Below are 20,444 nucleotides of genomic sequence, written 5' to 3'. Positions count from 1 at the left end.
AGTCACTGAGCAAGTAAGCTGAAGTTAGCTAGTGAGTCACAGAAATGTACATTCAGCATGTTAATTATTTCAGTCCGATTGGATCTTACTAAATCAGCATGGCTTAACATAGTTTCTTTCATTTTTGACCTCGACATTCTTGCTGGATAGATGCTTTTCCTTCCTACTGTTCTGTTATTCGTTGGGTCTGGAAATGGTTAAATTAGCTAATATTATAGAAAGATCACATATTCATGCAGCTGCGGGTGTGTCACATTGTCTTTATCCATACCATAGCTACTGCTATGGAAATGCCTTTTAATTGAGAGCTCTGTCCTCTTTGTCTGGTCTCCCTTGACAAAATGATGTTATTTTTGACCTGATAAAATAAGCTAACGGTTGTGTGCACTCTTACTAGATAGAATTGTGTGGTTCGTGGCAGATTTTCAAAAGGTAATAGACATATACAGTATATCATCAGCAATTCTCAATCAGATGAGATACACAGCTACAGTGGGGGAAAAAAGTATTTAGTCAGCCACCAATTGTGCAAGTTCTCCCACTTAAAAAGATGAGAGAGGCCTGTAATTTTCATCATAGGTACACGTCAACTATGACAGACAAATTGAGAATTTATTTTCCAGAAAATCACATTGTAGGATTTTTAATGAATTTATTAGCAAATTATGGTGGAAAATAAGTATTTGGTCACCTACAAACAAGCAAGATTTCTGGCTCTCACAGACCTGTAACTTCTTCTTTAAGAGGTTCCTCTGTCCTCCACTCGTTACCTGTATTAATGGCACCTGTTTGAACTTGTTATCAGTATAAAAGACACCTGTCCACAACCTCAAACAGTCACACTCCAAACTCCACTATGGCCAAGACCAAAGAGCTGTCAAAGGACACCAGAAACAAAATTGTAGACCTGCACCAGGCTGGGAAGACTGAATCTGCAATAGGTAAGCAGCTTGGTTTGAAGAAATCAACTGTGGGAGCAATTATTAGGAAATGGAAGACATACAAGACCACTGATAATCTCCCTCGATCTGGGGCTCCACGCAAGATCTCACCCCGTGGGGTCAAAATGATCACCAGAACGGTGAGCAAAAATCCCAGAACCACACGGGGGGACCTAGTGAATGACCTGCAGAGAGCTGGGACCAAAGTAACAAAGCCTACCATCAGTAACACACTACGCCGCCAGGGACTCAAATCCTGCAGTGCCAGACGTGTCCCCCTGCTTAAGCCAGTACATGTCCAGGCCCGTCTGAAGTTTGCTAGAGTGCATTTGGATGATCCAGAAGAGGATTGGGAGAATGTCATATGGTCAGATGAAACCAAAATATAACTTTTTGGTAAAAACTCAACTCGTCGTGTTTGGAGGACAAAGAATGCTGAGTTGCATCCAAAGAACACTATACCTACTGTGAAGCATGGGGGTGGAAACATCAAGCTTTGGGGCTGTTTTTCTGCAAAGGGACCAGGACGACTGATCCGTGTAAAGGAAAGAATGAATGGGGCCATGTATCGTGAGATTTTGAGTGAAAACCTCCTTCCATCAGCAAGGGCATTGAAGATGAAACGTGGCTGGGTCTTTCAGCATGACAATGATCCCAAACACACCGCCCGGGCAACGAAGGAGTTCCTTCGTAAGAAGCATTTCAAGGTCCTGGAGTGGCCTAGCCAGTCTCCAGATCTCAACCCCATAGAAAATCTTTGGAGGGAGTTGAAAGTCCGTGTTGCCCAGCGACAGCCCCAAAACATCACTGCTCTAGAGGAGATCTGCATGGAGGAATGGGCCAAAATACCAGCAACAGTGTGTGAAAACCTTGTGAAGACTTACAGAAAACGTTTGACCTGTGTCATTGCCAACAAAGGGTATTTAACAAAGTATTGAGAAACTTTTGTTATTGACCAAATACTTATTTTCCACCATAATTTGCAAATAAATTCATCTGATTTTGTCTGTCATAGTTGACGTGTACCTATGATGAAAATTACAGGCCTCTCTCATCTTTTTAAGTGGGAGAACTTGCACAATTGATGGCTGACTAAATACTTTTTTTCCCCACTGTAACCCAAATGGAATTTAATTCATTCATAAATGTGGACACTAATTATTGTTAATATTCCAATTCTCTAAGCCCTCCATTTCAAAACCTGAAGCCTCCTGTCCCCAGGAGGAAAGACCAGGAAAAAGTGTTGGCTTAAGGTACAACTTCCTATTGAGGAAATGTAAGATAACTCAATGTCATATTTAGATTTAGAGTTACTGACATGAATGGAAGCATATACAAACAATCTATCAAATGTATTTTATAAAGCCCCTTTTACATCAGCAGTTGTCACAAAGAGCAAGTAATGCAGACGTAGAAGCAAAGTGGCTAGGAAAAACTCAGTAGAAAGGCAGGAACCTAGAAAGAAACTTAGAGAGGAACCAGGCTCTGAGGGGTGGCCAGTCCTCTTCTGGCTGTGCTGGTGGAGATTATAAAAGAGTACAGCCATTTAGGCCAGATCGTTCTTCAAGATGTTTAAACGTTCATAGATGACCAGCAGGGTCAAATAATAATCACAGTGGTAACAGAGGGTGAAATAGTTCAGCACCTCAGGAGTAAATGCCAGTTTGGCTCTTCATAGCTGAGCAATTAGAGGTTGAGACAGCAGGTCGGGTAGAGAGAGAGAGGATTAAATAGCAGGTCTGGGACAAGGTAGCACTTCCGTTGAGTCCTGAGCAGGTCAGGGTTCCATAGCCTCATACAGAAACAGCAGAGATTGGATCAGCAGCACTACAAGGTGGACTTGGGACAGGGATAGCCAGGAGTCATCAGGCCAGGAAGTCCTGAGGCATGGTCCTAGGGCTCAGGTCCTGCATCCTTTATTTAATTTGTGTAGACTAAACCCTAGAGATTTTGTAACACATGATTTGGCGTACTTGTCAATCCAGATCTGAATATTTGATGTCCTTTTTACTGTACACTGTTTCTTTCCCAAAGCTAATCACTGAATGTCCGACATCCTACTAGGATGTGGTCAGGTTGACAAACTTCTGAGTCACAATAACACAAATCACACACACTACAGATTGCGAGGGCAAGTACAATGAGCAGTTGGAAAAATGAAGTCTGCTGCGTGGTTGGCACACACAAACACACACACACACACACAAATACACACTTAATGTAGGTTAGAGTGTAGTCAAGGCTTTGTCATTAAAATAGTATTGTGCTTATCTTTCAGATCTGCCAACCAGGCTCGGTGGGTTACAGGTGACAGTGTTTCCACCAGGCTGTTGGGGCCTGGAGTGGCACGCTGGAACTTCCAGAGGCTTGTAGACCTGAAGCAGTGTGATGTGGTCCAGGTAATTATCACACACACGTATGCACTCACTCACTCTGTTTTGTTGTATAATTATTTTCACTTAAGAAAATTGTTCCTCTCTCATTTAGATCTTACACCCCTATTAGCTCAACCACAGCCCTCACAGCTGCACCAGCTGTGACAGGTGATACAGGTAATTATCACACACATGTATACACACATGCATACTCTCCCTCACTTGGGGCTCTGAATGAATCTAGGCCTTACACTCATTCAGTCTGTATAGCTGTATGATTATTGTAAAAAAGTGTCTCTCTCTTTTAGATCTGCCACCCCCAGCAGTTCAGCTGCAGTCACAGTAGTCTTCTGCTGTGGTATTTAATTTACCGGCTGCACCATTTCCTACTACACTGGCCGTGAAGGGAGAACCTTTTGAGGATTCCCAGATGGATACAGGTAATTCAGAATTATATTATATACACATATGCTCACTCACACCAGCATATGTGCACACAAACATGTTGTGGAACTGTATACTTACTGTCACTTTGTGCATCTCTCTTTCAGATCTGCCACCCAGAAGTGCATACACTGGGCCTATCAAGACTGACAAAGCAGAGATGGGTGGCTGACAAGGAAAAATAAAACACAACATGCACACACACTCTCTGACACACACACATTATCCCCAATGTAAATACATTGTAATTACTTGTTTATTTTATGTATGCTCCATTTTATTTTAGGATTGGAGATATCTACGCCTACATATCCATTATGAATATCTACATAATTACTCTAAAGTGTGATTGATAATATTGTATAAGACTATTGCATAATTTGTACAGTTTGAGGAAATTCTGTGTGCTTTTTTTCTGAGTTGAAAAACATGCCTCCCTCTCACACACACACATTTGACCCAATGTAAATACATTGTTTATTTTATGTATGCTCCATTTTAATTGAGGATTGTGTGCAATAAAGTACATTCACAGTTAAAGCAACAGTTTGGTGTATTGGATATTTCTCTGATTAAAATGAATGACCAAAAGGAAGTCGGCAGACCTGCAGCCCACTGGGAGTGTGTGCAGGTTTTGTCATCTGGAGCTGAAACGGGGCCCCAGCAGCCCTCACATATGTACAGGGTTCCCAGGAGTGGCAGGCAAATATGTTTATTGTCCTGCAAAATAATTGTTTATGTACCAAGGCCATTCCCTGGCTACTCATCCACATCGCTCAGGCCAAACTGATGTTTGTTCTCCACAATGAATGTATTTAGCGATTCAAATTCCGGGTGAGTCATCAGGCAACCAAGGCCAAGGAATGGAGAGAGAGATGACCTGAAGAGAGTTCCAGACCTCCGTTTTTTATGAAGCAGAGATGGGTGGCTAACAGAAAATAGAACATGCACACATACACACTCTCTCTCTCACACAAACACGTTAGTATGTAAATATGTCAATACATGGTAATTACTTGTTTATTTTATATGTATGCTCCATTTTATTTTAGGATTGGAGATATTTAGGCCTAGAGATTGTGTTATTCATTTCCACGACAGACGTGCAGTTGTGCTTACTCACAGTTGGTGGAGAGGTCATGGTTAGGAGAGATGGTGGCTGACAAGGAAAAATCTAATACAACATGCACACACATACTCTCTCTCCTTCTCTCTCTCCCTCCCACACAAGCACACAATAGTCTGTGTGCTTTTGTCAGACTTACAAAACATGACTCTCTCACACACCCACATTAGACCCAAAGTAAATCAATTGGATTAACTTGTTTATTTTATGTATGCTCCATTTTATTTGAGGAAAATGTCTGCAATAACATACATTCACAGTTAACGCAATGTCTTTGATTTAATTGGATATTTCTCTGAATAAAATATGTGACCAAAAGGAAGTCGGCAGACCTGCAACCCTCTGTGAGTGTGTGCAGGTTTTGTCATCTGGAGCTGAAACATAGAGAATTGGGGAGGAAGAGTGAAGTTGAAAGGTTTATGTTTAATAACTGACAATTCTATAATGAATACATATTAGAATAATAATACATAATAGAACGACCAACATTTACTGTATTGTGATTGTGTCATGACTGTCCTGTCTGAGGATCCAAGGCCTCAGATCAGCTTGGCAATGGCTGACAATAACCAGACCCTCTCTCACCCACAGAAGAGGGGAGGGGGGCTGGGCCGGTTTTGACACCTCACACCCTGTCGTAAATTAGTCAGGAGAAGATTATCTTCTACCCCTCCAGTATTGGTGATTGGAATGTCCCTTTGTCTCCAGAATACTTTTGCTGCCAAAACGCTAACGTCCAAAAAGTAAACACTGGAACAATATTTCTAACATCAGAATGTAGGGAATGGTCAGTGGGGATCTAAAGAATAATCAGGTCATATTGTTTATTATTTTGTGATGTCATTAAGAATGGAATCAAGACAATACTGTAACTTGGAAAGTATATCCCCTTTATCTGTCAAGTTGCATCCAATAGGTTGTGTATATGATATGAAAAATGATGAAAGTATTTTTGTTAAGATAGGAATGTGATTTTAGTTTTCTAACGAGATCATCGTTTTTGATGATGCTTTGCACCAGTATTTAGCCACGCCCGAGTGAGCTCAGAAATCGTGTCAGCATGACGGAACGCCCTTTTTACCAGAGTGTATAAATGATGAGGTAACGAAATTAACATTAGACCAGAAAGATGTGAGCAGTGGCTACACGTCTGAAAATGGTTGGAACGTTGAACCTCAACACGAGGTGAAGAAGACCAGCTCCCAGACTAGACCCGAACATTGCCAGTCTGCAGCTGTGCATGTAAAGTGGTTCAAACTCTGACTATCCACACGAGGTGAGAAGGAGAAAATCCTCTCTCAGACAATCACTGGGACGGCTAAGTAGCTGTTCTGGAGCAACTCCACTCCAAACCAAGACAACTAAGAAGAAGGACATTGTGACCTTTGGTGGACAACCAGAGCCTTACACCGACACAGGACACCACTAAAAACCCATTTTACCCATACGTAAAAATGTATGCACACATGACTGTAAGTCGCTTTGGATAAAAGCGTCTGCTAAATGGCATATTATTATTATTATTATTATTATTATTATTATTTTAAGAAAACTTGGTTTCAACAGAGATAGACGATGAACAAAGACATTCAAACACGTAAATAAATTCATGATTTCTTACTCCAAACTGGCGGTGGTTCGTGTGCAAAGTAAATTATTACTGTGAGTGTAGTTTCCAAATGTACAGTAAGTGTTGTGTCTCTCTTTCTCTCTCTCGCTCTCTACCCCTCCCTCTTTTGGTAACCAAACAGTAATGTTGTTGTTAGTCCGCTAGGGACTTTTTCTCATGTATTAAGTGTGTATGTTATTCTGTGTTATTATTTAGTTAGCTAGTCAATAAATAATTAAACCAATTTGAGTAGTGCTGAATCATAAGGAAAGCTTGGGTTCTTGCAGATCCAAGAAGTCTACGACCGTTCAGAATGACGACTGATAAGAGGTCACATTGACTGTTTTATACATATTGATAGGTAAAGACCTTTAGAGTTTAATTCGGGAGAAACTCTATAAACAACTTATTCCGTGGTGCCCCAAATCCTAATAAGTTAATTGTTACATGATTAATTTAATTGAGTAACAATTAAACATAGTTAGTTGATTCGATATATAACAGTCATCATATTAATGAATGTCACTTCACGACAATTGTTTAGTGTTTTAATTACTCAAAAAGTAGTGCCCCAAGGTGGGATCGAACCGTGTCTCAAAAGCAGCAGAAAAGGTCAAATAAGGTCACCAAACTTTCCGTTAGGGCTATACACGTCTGGCTCGCGCATATGAGGAGGAATTATAGTCCTAAAAATGCTTTACATTTTCACTGACTCACCCAATGATGTGCAGTTCACTCGCTGGTGATGGCCGTTGCGCTTTTACTTTGTAAAGCAATATTTGGAAGTTGATTAAATATTTTGGTAGCCTACAGCATAGTCTTCTCTTTTCAGCAGGAGCCATTTGCTTTTCAACTTGTGTTTTCCCTCGATTGTATTTGAAATATTGTGAAAGGCCTGTTTTGTCTGCATGCTGTTTGTTCACCGACAGATTTGCCGTGGTTCCTGACTGTAGGCTATTCCTTGTTATTGGGCTACAATCCACAGCTATGCTATTTTTTTAAAGAAGCTAATGAACCTCTGTGGCTAAATTATAGGCCTTCTCATGGTGTAGTAGGCTATTCTGAATGATTTCATTTAATTCTGAAGAGACAGCAGTAATTATATTAACTTTGGCAAATGTATTTAAATTTATCAAGGGTGCTGCAGTTCCTTCAGAATCCTTCGTGCGGCTATGATTCTATATGAAATAAATGATGACTATAGATAATTTTCTAATACAAATGTTGTGAAATGATAAAGGTAAAACATAGTAAACATGATTGATACTTTGTAATCCAGATTCATGCCTGAATAGTGAATATAGTCAATGCAGTGTGTAACTGTTCTTTAGTGTGTGTATGTATATTATATTTTAAGAAAGTGTCTGAGTCACACCACCAATATAATAGGATAAGAGACAGAGGCCCCACCTAGAGAAGCGCACGTAGCCCTTGTAAGGAAACTATGTGTGGTACTTGGACTTGGACTTTGGAAGATGGTGGTGGCGTGACACCGAAAGATGTTAATCATGTACATATAAGGGAGTACCAACTGTGTAGGTTGTATAAACATGACTATGCATTGATTCTGTGTAAAAGGAGAGCTCAGAGTCAGGGCAGGCAGTTGCTCCATGGACCGGCTTGGCTTTGTTGTGCATTAATAAAGTATATTCTGAATTCACAAGCTCTGGTTTTTTGAGAGATACTTTTGAGTTAAAATATTTCTACCACATAAATGGCGAGCTTGCCAGGAGTGACAAACAGGGACCAGAGACGGTGAACACCTGCGACTGTGGACAGCTTGGACGAACTACACAAACAAGTGGCCACTGCAAAAAGGTAAGCAAAGTTTTTACTTCATAGTATAACGTTTGTGTTGGTCGCTCCGGGGCCCGGCCTCAGCTGCAGTACACCAAGTAGGTCTCTCCAAATTTAACAACTAGAAAACCAGAAATGGGGAGCTTTTGAATTCAAAATGCATGATAAATGATAAAGGGATAAAAAGCCTTGATGGTTGCAATACATAGAAAATAGTTTAAATAAGAGTAGATCTGCTCGGTCCGGGCAGGTGGGTGGTTTACTTGGGTCATTGTGGTTCATTCAGTTGTGGTCGGGTTGGTTGGTTTATCTGTTTCGTTCGGGTTGCTCATCTGTTCGGTTTGATCAATCCACTTGATTCGATTGTTTTGTCTGACTCGTTTTGTACTCATCGAGGTCACTCGGTTGTTCGTCTGAACCGTTTGTTCAAATTGTTTGATTCATTTGTTCGTCCTGCTGGTCATTCTGTCTGATTCATTGTGATTCATTCAGTTGTGGTCGAGTTGGATGGTTCATCTGTCTCATTCAGGTTGCTCATCTGGACAGTCTGATCAATCTGTTTGATTCAATTACTCAATCCGTGCATTCAATCATCGAGGTTGCTCGGTTGTTCATCTGAGGCATTTGTTCAATTCGATCGATTCATTGATTCATCCTGCTGATCATTCTGTCTGGGTCACTTCAGCGCGATCGGCTGTCCATCGGTTTGGGCGATCAGAAAATAAATAAGAAGTCCTGCGAATACCGCTCTAAGTGGAAAGTGTATCACTAAGAGGACTGCATAGGTAGGCATAGGAAGTCCCGCGAATACCGCTCTAGGCGTGTTGAGGAAGTGAATCGCTTAGAGGGCTGCATAGGTTGGCAAAAATCCTGTATAATACCGCTTTTCTTGTGTTGAGGAAGTGAATCAGGAAAGGGGCTGAATTTACAGGTCGCTTTGGAAAGTGTATGGTATATCACTAGAAGAACTGCGTAGGTAGGCAGAAGTCCTGAGAATACCGCTCTAAATGTGTTGAGGAAGTGAATCATTTAGAGGGCTGCATACAGTGGGGGAAAAAAAGTATTTAGTCAGCCACCAATTGTGCAAGTTCTCCCACTTAAAAAGATGAGAGAGGCCTGTAATTTTCATCATAGGTACACGTCAACTACGACAGACAAAATGAGAAAAAAATATCCAAAAAATCACATTGTAGGATTTTTAATGAATTTATTTGCAAATGATGGTGGAAAATAAGTATTTGGTCAATAACAAAAGTTTCTCAATACTTTGTTGTATACCCTTTGTTGGCAATGACACAGGTCAAACTTTTTCTGTAAGTCTTCACAAGGTTTTCACACACTGTTGCTTGTATTTTGGCCCATTCCTCCATGCAGATCTCCTCTAGAGCAGTGATGTTTTGGGGCTGTCGCTGGGCAACACAGACTTTCAACTCCCTCCAAAGATTTTCAATGGGGTTGAGGTCTGGAGACTGGCTAGGCCACTCCAGGATCTTGAAATGCTTCTTACGAAGCCACTCCTTCGTTGCCCGGGCGGTGTGTTTGAGATCATTTTCATGCTGAAAGACCCAGCCACGTTTCATCTTCAATGCCCTTGCTGATGGAAGGAGGTTTTCACTCAAAATCTCATGATATATGGCCCCATTCATTCTTTCCTTTACACGGATCCTGGTCCCTTTGCAGAAAAACAGCCCCAAACCATGATGTTTCCACCCCCATGCTTCACAGTAGGTATGGTGTTCTTTGGATGCAACTCAGCATTCTTTGTCCTCCAAACACGACGAGTTGAGTTTTTACCAAAAAGTTATATTTTGGTTTCATCTGACCATATGACATTCTCCCAATCCTCTTCTGGATCATCCAAATGCACTCTAGCAAACTTCAGATGGGCCTGGACATGTACTGGCTTAAGCAGGGGGGACACGTCTGGCACTGCAGGATTTGAGTCCCTGGCGGCGTAGTGTGTTACTGATGGTAGGCTTTGTTACTTTGGTCCCAGCTCTCTGCAGGTCATTCACTAGGTCCCCCCCGTGTGGTTCTGGGATTTTTGCTCACCGTTCTTGTGATCATTTTGACCCCACAGGGTGAGATCTTGCGTGGAGCCCCAGATCGAGGGAGATTATCAGTGGTCTTGTATGTCTTCCATTTCCTAATAATTGCTCCCACTGTTGATTTCTTCAAACCAAGCTGCTTACCTATTGCAGATTCAGTCTTCCCAGCCTGGTGCAGGTCTACAATTTTGTTTCTGGTGTCCTTTGACAGCTCTTTGGTCTTGGCCATAGTGGAGTTTGGAGTGTGACTGTTTGAGGTTGTGGACAGGTGTCTTTTATACTGATAACAAGTTCAAACAGGTGCCATTAATACAGGTAACGAATGGAGGACAGAGGAGCCTCTTAAAGAAGAAGTTACAGGTCTGTGAGAGCCAGAAATCTTGCTTGTTTGTAGGTGACCAAATACTTATTTTCCACCATAATTTGCAAATAAATTCATAAAAAATCCTACAATGTGATTTTCTGGAAAAAAAATTCTCAATTTGTCTGTCATAGTTGACGTGTACCTATGATGAAAATTACAGGCCTCTCTCATCTTTTTAAGTGGGAGAACTTGCACAATTGGTGGCTGACTAAATACTTTTTTTCCTCACTGTATATTGACTACGTCCGTCCTAGCTTGCTCAGTAATGTCTTAATCGAAATTACGGATTTCCTATTATCCGCTCGTCGTTCCCTTATGCCATAGTTTGTACATCTCAATTGTCAGTAGAAACCACATTTGTTTAAGCAAGTCAGCCATATCAGCTATGTTTTTTAAAAATGCAGTAAATGTGGCTGAATGAAGCTTTTCGCTGCCAGACAAGGCTCCGCTGATAGCCAGGTGTAGCGGTGGTAAGGATTCACTCCATGGGGCTGAAAAGAAAGCTCTGCTGTTGGGACAGCTTTATGTAGGCCCTAACAGTTTGTGGGCACCGTTTGTCACCGTTATAGTGCAATTAATGTATTGTTTAGTGTTGTGTAGTGGCTTTGGCATGCATCTCAAAAAAATTGGGGAATTTGCCCCACCATGATGTACATGCTAAAATTGCTACTGATCTATAGACTTGCGTTGTTGTTATTATTAGCGGCTTGGGTCTTTTTTAATATCGAGGAATATTTCACTTTCTCTGTTCATAAGAGTAACAACATGAATTTGTACATCAGGCAGAAATAATGCGGTGCGTCTCGAGTTTCGCCATCATCTGGAAGACGGTCAGTGTCAACGGCGGAAAGGGAGAGCGGAGGGATGTTGAGAGGCGGACCCTCAGTCTGCTGCTCTCTCCCTCCGCTGAGACTGACCATATGTAGGGACCATCAGCCCAGTAAAATAAAAATAAAAAGCAAATTATTTAAATAGATGCTCACTCACTTCATAAGTAATACAACAATGGATATATTACCAGTGTGATCATATAGCCTACCTCAAATTTAGAAATATATATATTTTTAAATGGCCTGAACAACAATGCATTGGCAGGGCAATTAAAGCAAAGCCAATATGCGGTGGTAATGTATTGGGCCTATAGCTTACTGTACAAACCTCATTGCTACAGTACTGTTTTTAATTGGCTTACGTTTTTTAAGTCATGCTTGCTTGCATTTTGACTCAAAGTGATCTTGACTCAGAAAAGGTTGGTGACCACTGTTGTAGAGTTTTCCTTGTTAACACTATCAATGTTTCCCTTTACTGTGGCAATTGTGACACGCAATATTAGCCACTTTCAATGCAACCTACCGAAACAAAACAAAATATGCAACATATTCTGTTGTAGGCAGAACGCATCGGAGTAGGATTCTATTCTATTGACACGCACTACTCAGCCCAAACTCTACACAGACAGGTGCCGCATAAACAATCAGAGCTGCAGTAGGCCTATATGCAAATAGACCATTGCCATATATGGATCTGTGCCATTTACTTTGAACTGGACTGAGCATTAGCGAAAGTGAATAGACGCGCTTGTTTTGAGATCAAAACGAGAGCTGCATGTAGCCACGTGCACATTTTGTTCGTATCCTTTGCTAATTAGTGAGTTATTAGCCCAGTTATAGATCATTTGTAGTCAGCATTAGGGGAGTGATTGCTTCCTACCATTCATTTGAAAAGTGAGTCAGGTAAAGAGATTTTTTTTGTCTTACATGGGCAGTGTTGTATTTTGAGACAGGCTTGAATAAGTTAAGTAGCCAATAGGCAGAGGGTAGCATAATTTGTCAGATTCTCTGTAATAATGGTATGGGAATAATAATGCATTTTATTTTGTGTTCACAGTAAACGCGCACTGGAAGTTGCACTCAGCTGGCCTGAAATTTGCTCAGTGCTGAAAAAATGGAGGAAACATTGGTTGTAACATTATAACTCTTCTGTAAAGAGAAGCAACTGCCTAACTATACACACTTGCTGAAATATTCATAGAGTAACTCACTCAGAGGATAGAAGACATCGGTGTAGGCACAATAAAAGACTAACAGAGAGAAGTCGACACATTTTGAAGGACTACGCAGCTTTAAGTTAATGTTGAGACAAATCAAATGGCTAGCCAGCTACTGTACTAACTTAACATTAGCTGGGCTAGTGTCCGTTCTGCACACAAGACAGAACATGAGACAGCAGACAGCATGTGGATGACTGACTATGTAGTAGATAGCTAGTTAAGTGAAGTTACACTTGGTGGTTTATGAAACTAGTGAGCCACTTATCATTGTCTATAGCTAACGTTATGTTACTTACTCTTAAAGTCAGAAGGCTTACGTTAAGCTTTCCAATGTTAGCCTAGCTGGCTAGCTATGGATAAGGGAAATGTTCAACACAACAAAACAGTGGAATATGAATATGATTAAATAATGTAGCTAGCTAGCTTACTGTCTAATTAGCTAGCTACAGTATGTTCACTATATATATCTAATACACAATGCCAGCTAGGTAAATTAATGTTAACGTAAGGCTTGCTAGCTAGCTATCGTTAGTGCCACTGTCAGTCAGCTAACGTTAGGAAAGCTAGCTAACGTTAATGTTAGCTTTATGTTTTGAATTCATTCTTAAAAACTCGCTTGATCACCAAATTCTGCGAACAGCTAACACACAGTCAATGTTATAAAACTCAATTTGGTAGAAATGAAGTTTGGCTATCGAGCAATTTAGCTAGCTAGCTAACGTTATTTTACCTGACATAACTTTACATGTTACTTTTTAGAGGATGACGACAGAGTGAAGGAAAACCTTTGGAACATTGAGCGCCTCGACCCTCAACCACTCCATGCGCATTTCTCTGAATCCCACGAGACTACTGCCATGTATTTGCCTTGATCGGTAGGAGCTCTTATCACCGTATCCCAAACCAGCAAAGTTGGCATGGTGTTGACGACACCCGGCACTGACTGTCAGCCGATCATGCCTTCACTAAACCGAGTTCGGCTCGAGTCCTGGTGCTAGCTGCGAAGTCAGGATGTCAAATAAAATGTTATTTATCACTTGCTTCGTAAACAACAGGTTTAGACTAACAGGGAAATGCTTACTTACGGGCCCTTCCCAACAATACATACAGAAAAAAAGATAAATAATAGTAAAATTGTATTATAAATAAAATGAGGAATAAATACACAATGAGTAACGATAGCTTGGCTATATACACAGCATATCAGTATCGAGTCGATGTGAAGGGGTACGATGTAATTTATGTAGATATGTATATATACAGTCGTGGTCAAAAGTATTGAGCATGACACAAATATACATTTTCACAAAGCCTGCTGCCTCAGTTTTTATGATGGCAATTTGCATATACTCCAGAATGTTATGAAGAGTGATCAGATGAATTGCAATTAATTGCAAAGTCCCTCTTTGCCATGAAAATGTGTTACGGTCCGGCACTGTTGTTCCTGTCCCCACTTGTTTTCCTTTTCCCTTTTTCCCTGTGTGTGTTGTCTGTGTCTGTCTCCTCCCGCTGTGCAGCCCAGTCAGAGGATCTAGGTCAGGGGGCGTGGCCATTCTCTCTCCTGCTCAGTTACATCCAGCTGCAGCTCATTGTCACCAATCAACCAGCAGTTATCTACCCGGGCTGGCCACCTCTCCAGCGCCAGTTCGTTCCTACACCACCTGTGGTAACTTGGCTCCGTACAGCAATCTCAGTTTAGTTGTTACCCTCTCAGCATTATAGTTGTCTCTGCCACGTTTGTAACCTGTCTCTCCTTCGACCAGATCCCGTCTGTTCCTGCTGCCTGCCTGCCTGCCACTCCCACGCCGCAACCTGCTCATCTGTTGTCTGATATCCTCGTCATCCAGCTCTCAGTGCTACTGGCTCTCCACCCCACTCAGCTCCTACCCCGGTCTGAAGCTGCTCCACCCTGAACTACTTCTCTCTGCCAAAACACGCTGAATAAACAACATCTTAATTCACCCTCTGTGTGTCCGTCTCTGCGCCTGAGTCCCCACCTAGCCTAACAAAATGAACTTAATCCACAAAAGACATTTCCACTGCATTTCAGCCCTGCCACAAAAGGACCAGCTGACATCATGTCAGTGATTCTCTCGTTAACACAGGTGAGAGTGTTGACGAGGACAAGGCTGGAGATCACTGTGTCATGCTGATTGAGTTAGAATAACAGACTGGAAGCTTTAAAAGGAGGGTTGTGTTTGAAATCATTGTTCTTCCTCTGTTAACCATGGTTACCTGCAAGGAAACAAGTGCCGTCATCATTGCTTTGCACAAAAAGGCCTTCACGGGCAAGGATATTGCTGCTAGTAAGATTGCACCTAAATCAACCATTTATCAGATCATCAAGAACTTCAAGGAGAGAGATGTTCAATTGTTGTGAAGAAGGCTTCAGAGCACTCAAGAAAGTCCAGCAAGCGCTAGGACCGTCTCCTAAAGTTGATTCAGCTGCGGGATCAGGGCACCACCAGTGCAGAGCTTGCTCAGGAATGGCAGCAGGCAGGTGTGAGTGTCAAGAAGGGTGTCAAGAAGGGCAGCGAGGAAGCCACTTCTCTCCAGGAAAAACATCAGGGACAGACTGATATTCTGCAAAAGGTACAGGGATTGGACTGCTGAGGACTGGGGTAAAGTCATTTTCTCTGATGAATCCCCTTTCCGATTGTTTGGGGCATCCGGAAAAAAGCTTGTCCGAAGAAGACAAGGTGAGCGCTACCATCAGTTCTGTGTCATGCCAACAGTAAAGCATCCTGAGACCATTCATGTGTGGGGTTGCTTCTCAGCCAAGGGAGTGGGCTCACTCACAATTTTGCCTAAGAACAGAGCCATGAATAAAGAATGGTACCAACACATCCTCCGAGAGCAACTTCTCCCAACCTTTCAAGAACAGTTTGGTGACGAACAATGCCTTTTCCAGCATGATGGAGCGCCTTGCCATAAGGCAAAAATGATAACTAAGTGGCTCGGGGAACAAAACATCGACATTTTGGGTCCATGGCCAGGAAACTCCCCAGACCTTAATCCCATTGAGAACTTGTGATCAATCCTCAAGAGGCGGGTGGACAAACAAAAACTCACAAATTCTGACAAACTCCAAGCATCGATGATGCAAGAATGGGCTGCCATCAGTCAGGATGTAGCCCAGAAGTTAATTGACAGCATGCCAGGGCGGATTGCAGAGGTCTTGAAAAAGAAGGGTCAACACTGCATATATTGACTCTTTGCATAAACTTAATGTAATTGTCAATAAAAGCCTTTGACACTTATGGAATGCTTATAATTATGGAATGCTTATAAAAATATCTCATAACACTGAAGCAGCGAACTTTGTGAAGACCAATACTTGTGTTATTCTCAAAACTGTTGACCACGACTGTACATGACCAAAAGTATGATGACACCTGCTCGTCGAACATCTCATTCCAAAATCATGGCCATTAATATGGAGTTGGTCCCCCTTTTGCTGCTATAACAGCCTCCACTCTTCTGGGAAGGCTTTCAACTAGATGTTGGAACATTACTGCAAGGACTTGCTTCCAAGCGCATTAGTGAGGTCGGGCACTGATGTTGGGCGATTAGGCCTGGCTCGCAGTCAGCGTTCCAATACATCCCAGATGTGTTTGATGGGGTTGAGGTCAGGGCTCTTTGCAGGTCAAGTTCTTACGCACCGATCTCATCAAACCATTTCTTAATGGACCTAGCTTTGCGCACGGTGGCATTGTCATGCTGAAACAGGAAAGGGCCTTCCCAAACTGTTGCCACAAAGTTGGAAGCACAGAGTCTTCTAGAATGTCTTTGTATGCTATAGCGTTAAGATTTCCCTTCACTGGAACTAAGAGGCCTAGCCCGAACCATGAAAAACAGCCTCAGACCATTATTCCTCCACCAAACTTTACAGTTGGCACTGTGCATTGGGTCAGGCAGCGTTCTCCTGGCATCCACAAAACTCTGATTAATCCGTCGAACTGCCAGATGTTGAAGCGTGATTCATCACTCCAGAGAACGCGTTTCCACTGCTCCAGAGTCCAATGGCGGTGCGCTTAATACCACTCTAGCCGATGCCGATGCATGATGTATGGTGATCTTAGGCTTATGTGCGGCTGCTCGGCCATGGAAACCTATTTCATGAAGCTCCAGATGAACAGTTATTGTGCTGACATTGCTTCCAGAGGCAGTTTGGAACTTGGTAGTGAGTGTTGTAACCGAGGACAGACGATTTTTACACGCTACGCGCTTCAGTACTCGGCGGTCCCGTTCTGTGAGCTTGTGTGGCCTACCACTTCGTGTTGTTGCTCCTAGACGTTTCCACTTCACAATAACAACACTTATTGACTGGGGCAGCTCTAGCAGGGCAGTAATTTGATGGACTGACTTGTTGGAAAGGTGGCATCCTATGATGGTGCCATGTTGAAAGTCAATGAGCTCTTCAGTAAGGCCATTCTACTGGGAATGTTTGTCTATGGAGATTGCGTGGATGTGTGCTCGATTTTATACACCTGTCACCAACGGGTGTGGCTGAAATCGCCCAATCCACTAATTTGAAGGGGTGTCCACATAATTTTGTACAGTGCATTCGGAAAGTATTCAGACCCCTTGACTTTTTCCACATTTTGTTACGTTACAGCCTTATTCTAAAATGGATTACAATTTTCCCCTCATCAATCTACACACAATACTCCATAATGATAAAGCAAAAACAGGTTTGTAGTAATTCTTGCAAATTTATAAAAAATAATAAACTGAAATATCACATTTACATAAGTATTCAGACCCTTTACCCAGTACTTTGTTGCTTCACCTTTGGCAGCGATTAACCCCTCGAGTCTTAGGTATGACGCTACAAGCTTGGCACACCTGTATTTGGGGAGTTTCTCCCATTCTTCTCTGCAGATCTTCTCAAACTGTGTCAGGTTGGATGGGGAGCGTCGCTTCACAGCTATTTTCAGGTCTCTCCAGAGATGTTAGATCAGGTTGAAATCCGGGCTCTAGCTGGGCCACTCAAGGACATTCAGAGACTTGTCCCAAAGCCACTCCTGCGTTGTCTTAGCTGTGTGCTTAGGGTTGTTGTCCTGTTGGAAGGTGAACCTTCGCCCCAGTCTGAGGTCCTGAGCGCTCTGGAGCAGGTTTTCATCAAGGATCTCTCTGTACTTTGCTCCATTCATCTTTCAAGTCTCCCAGTCCCTGCCACTGAAAAACTTCCCCACAGCATGACGCTGCCACCACACTGCTTCACTGTAGGGATGGTGAATCATGGTGAAGCTTGGCATTCAGGCCAAAGAGTTCAATTTAGGTTTCATCAGACCAGAGAATCTTGGAGTCGATGGGACAAGGAAATCCCGGCCAGCCAAACCCTCCCCTAACCCGGATGACGCTGAGCCCATTGTGCGCCGCCTCATGGGTCTCCCGGTCACAGCCGGCTGTGACACAGGATCGAACCTGGGGCTGTAGTGATGCCTCAAGCACTACGATGCAGTGCCTTAGACCGCTGCGCCAATCGGGAGGCCCACAATAATAGTGTTCAACATGATTTTTGAATGACTGCCTCATTTCTGTACCCCACACAATCTGTAAGGTACCTCAGTCAAGCAGTGAATTTCAAACACAAAGACCAGGGAGATTTTCTAATGCCTCACAAAGGGCAACTAAATAAAAAAAAGCAGACACTGAATATTCCTATGACCATGGTGAAGTTATTAATTACACTTTGGATGGTGCATCAACACACCCAGTCACTACAAAGATACAGGCGTCCTTCATAACTCAGTTGCCGGAGAGGAAGGAAACCACTCAGGGATTTCACCATGAGGCTAATGGTGACTTTAAAACAGTTACGGAGTTGAATGGCTGTGATAGGAGAAAACTGAGGATAGGTCAACAACATTGTAGTTACTCCACAATACTAACCTAATTGACAGAGTGAAAAGAAGGAAGCCTGTAAAGAATCCAAAACATGAATCCTGTTCGCAACAAGGCACTAAAGTAATATTGCAAAAAATGTGGGAAAGCAATTAACATTTTGTCCTGAATGCAAAGTGTTATGTTTGGGGCAAATCCAATACAACACATTACTGAGTACCACTCTCCATATTTTCAAGCATAGTGGTAGCTGCATCATTTTATGGGTATGCTTGTTATCATTAAGGACTGGGGAGTTTTTCACCATTGAAAAATAAACGGAATGGAGCTAAGCACTGGCAACATCCTAGAGCAGGGGTGTCAAACGTCCGGCCCGCGGGCCGGATCAGGCCCGCAAACGGGTTTAATCCGGCCCGCGAGATTATTTAAAAAATAAAATAATAAAATAATAATAATAATAATAATAATTTTGTAAAGTATAAAAATGCGCTGCAATTTTTCAATAAAATAAACAGCTGTTCCAATTGCGTCCACTGGATGGCGCAATAGCAATTGTGTTAAGCAAGCAAACTGTTTATACCGGGGCAGAGCAAGTAGGTCAAGCACGTGCAGCCAATGAGCTACTTTGTTTTGCCCGCGATATTTATTACGGCTTCTACTTTTAACATTATGTGCTTTGGCACCCTCATTGCCCCAATATGTCTCTGTCAAAAAAGAGAAAAGTGGACGCAGAGTGTTCCAAGAAAAATGGTCATCCTATTTATTCACTGAATTGAATGGGAAAGCTGTATGTTTGGTGTGTTCAGAGCATGTTGCAGTGCTGAAAGAATATAACCTTCGTCGCCACTATGTGAGTCTTCATGCCGACAAATATGACAACTTTCAAGGACAGCGGAGATGAGAGAAGGTGAATGAACTGTTGGCGGGTCTGAAGAAACAGCAGTCTGTGTTTACTCACAGCCGAGACATCAGTGACGCTGCAGTGAAAGCTAGCTACCTCATTGCTAATGAAATCGCAGTGGCTTCAAAACCATTTAGTGAGGGTGAATTTGTAAAAACATGCATGATGAAGGCAGCGGAGATTGTGTGCCCTGAAAAGCGGCAGGCTTTTGCAAATATCAGCCTGACAAGAAACACAGTTGCAGACAGGATTTCCGATATTTCAGTGGATTTGGACAGCCAGTTGAAGCAAAAAGTAAAGTCATTTATTGCGTTTTCGGTTGCAATTGATGAAAGCACGGACATTACAGATGTTGCACAACTGGCCATTTTCATCCGCGGGAGTTGATGACACATTGACCGTCACCGAGGAGTTCGTGGAGTTGGTGCCGATGACAGATACAACGACAGCAGCTGATATTTTTACCGCACTCGTCGGGCGCGCTGGACAGGGTCGGAGTGGACTGGTCCCGTGCTGTCAGCCTGGCTACAGATGGTGCGCCCTCAATGATCGGGGAAAAAAGCAGGCGTTGTGACAAAGTTCAGAGAGAAAGTGCAATCTGCAAATGGAGGACGTGATTTTTTGACTTTTCACTGTATTTTGCACCAGGAGGCTTTGTGTTGCAAGTCATTAAAGATGGATAACGTCATGAAGGTGGTCATCCAAACTGTTAATTTCATCCGATCCAGAAGCCTGAATCACCGTCAGTTTGACAGCCTTCTCAGAGAGAAAGACCACATCTATGGCCTGCCATACCACACTGAGGTAAGATGGTTAAGCCGAGGTGCTGTGCTGAGGCGTTTCTTTGATTTACGAGAAGAAATTGAACAGTTCATGGAAGAAAAGGGCAAACCAGTGTTAGAATTTCATTCCGCAGAATGGATGCAGGACCTTGCATTT

The sequence above is a fragment of the Coregonus clupeaformis genome, chromosome 9 (genome assembly GCF_020615455.1).
Source record: "Coregonus clupeaformis isolate EN_2021a chromosome 9, ASM2061545v1, whole genome shotgun sequence".
In the NCBI taxonomy this organism is placed as follows: domain Eukaryota; kingdom Metazoa; phylum Chordata; class Actinopteri; order Salmoniformes; family Salmonidae; genus Coregonus; species Coregonus clupeaformis.
Note: the sequence above shows the minus strand (reverse complement) of the source record.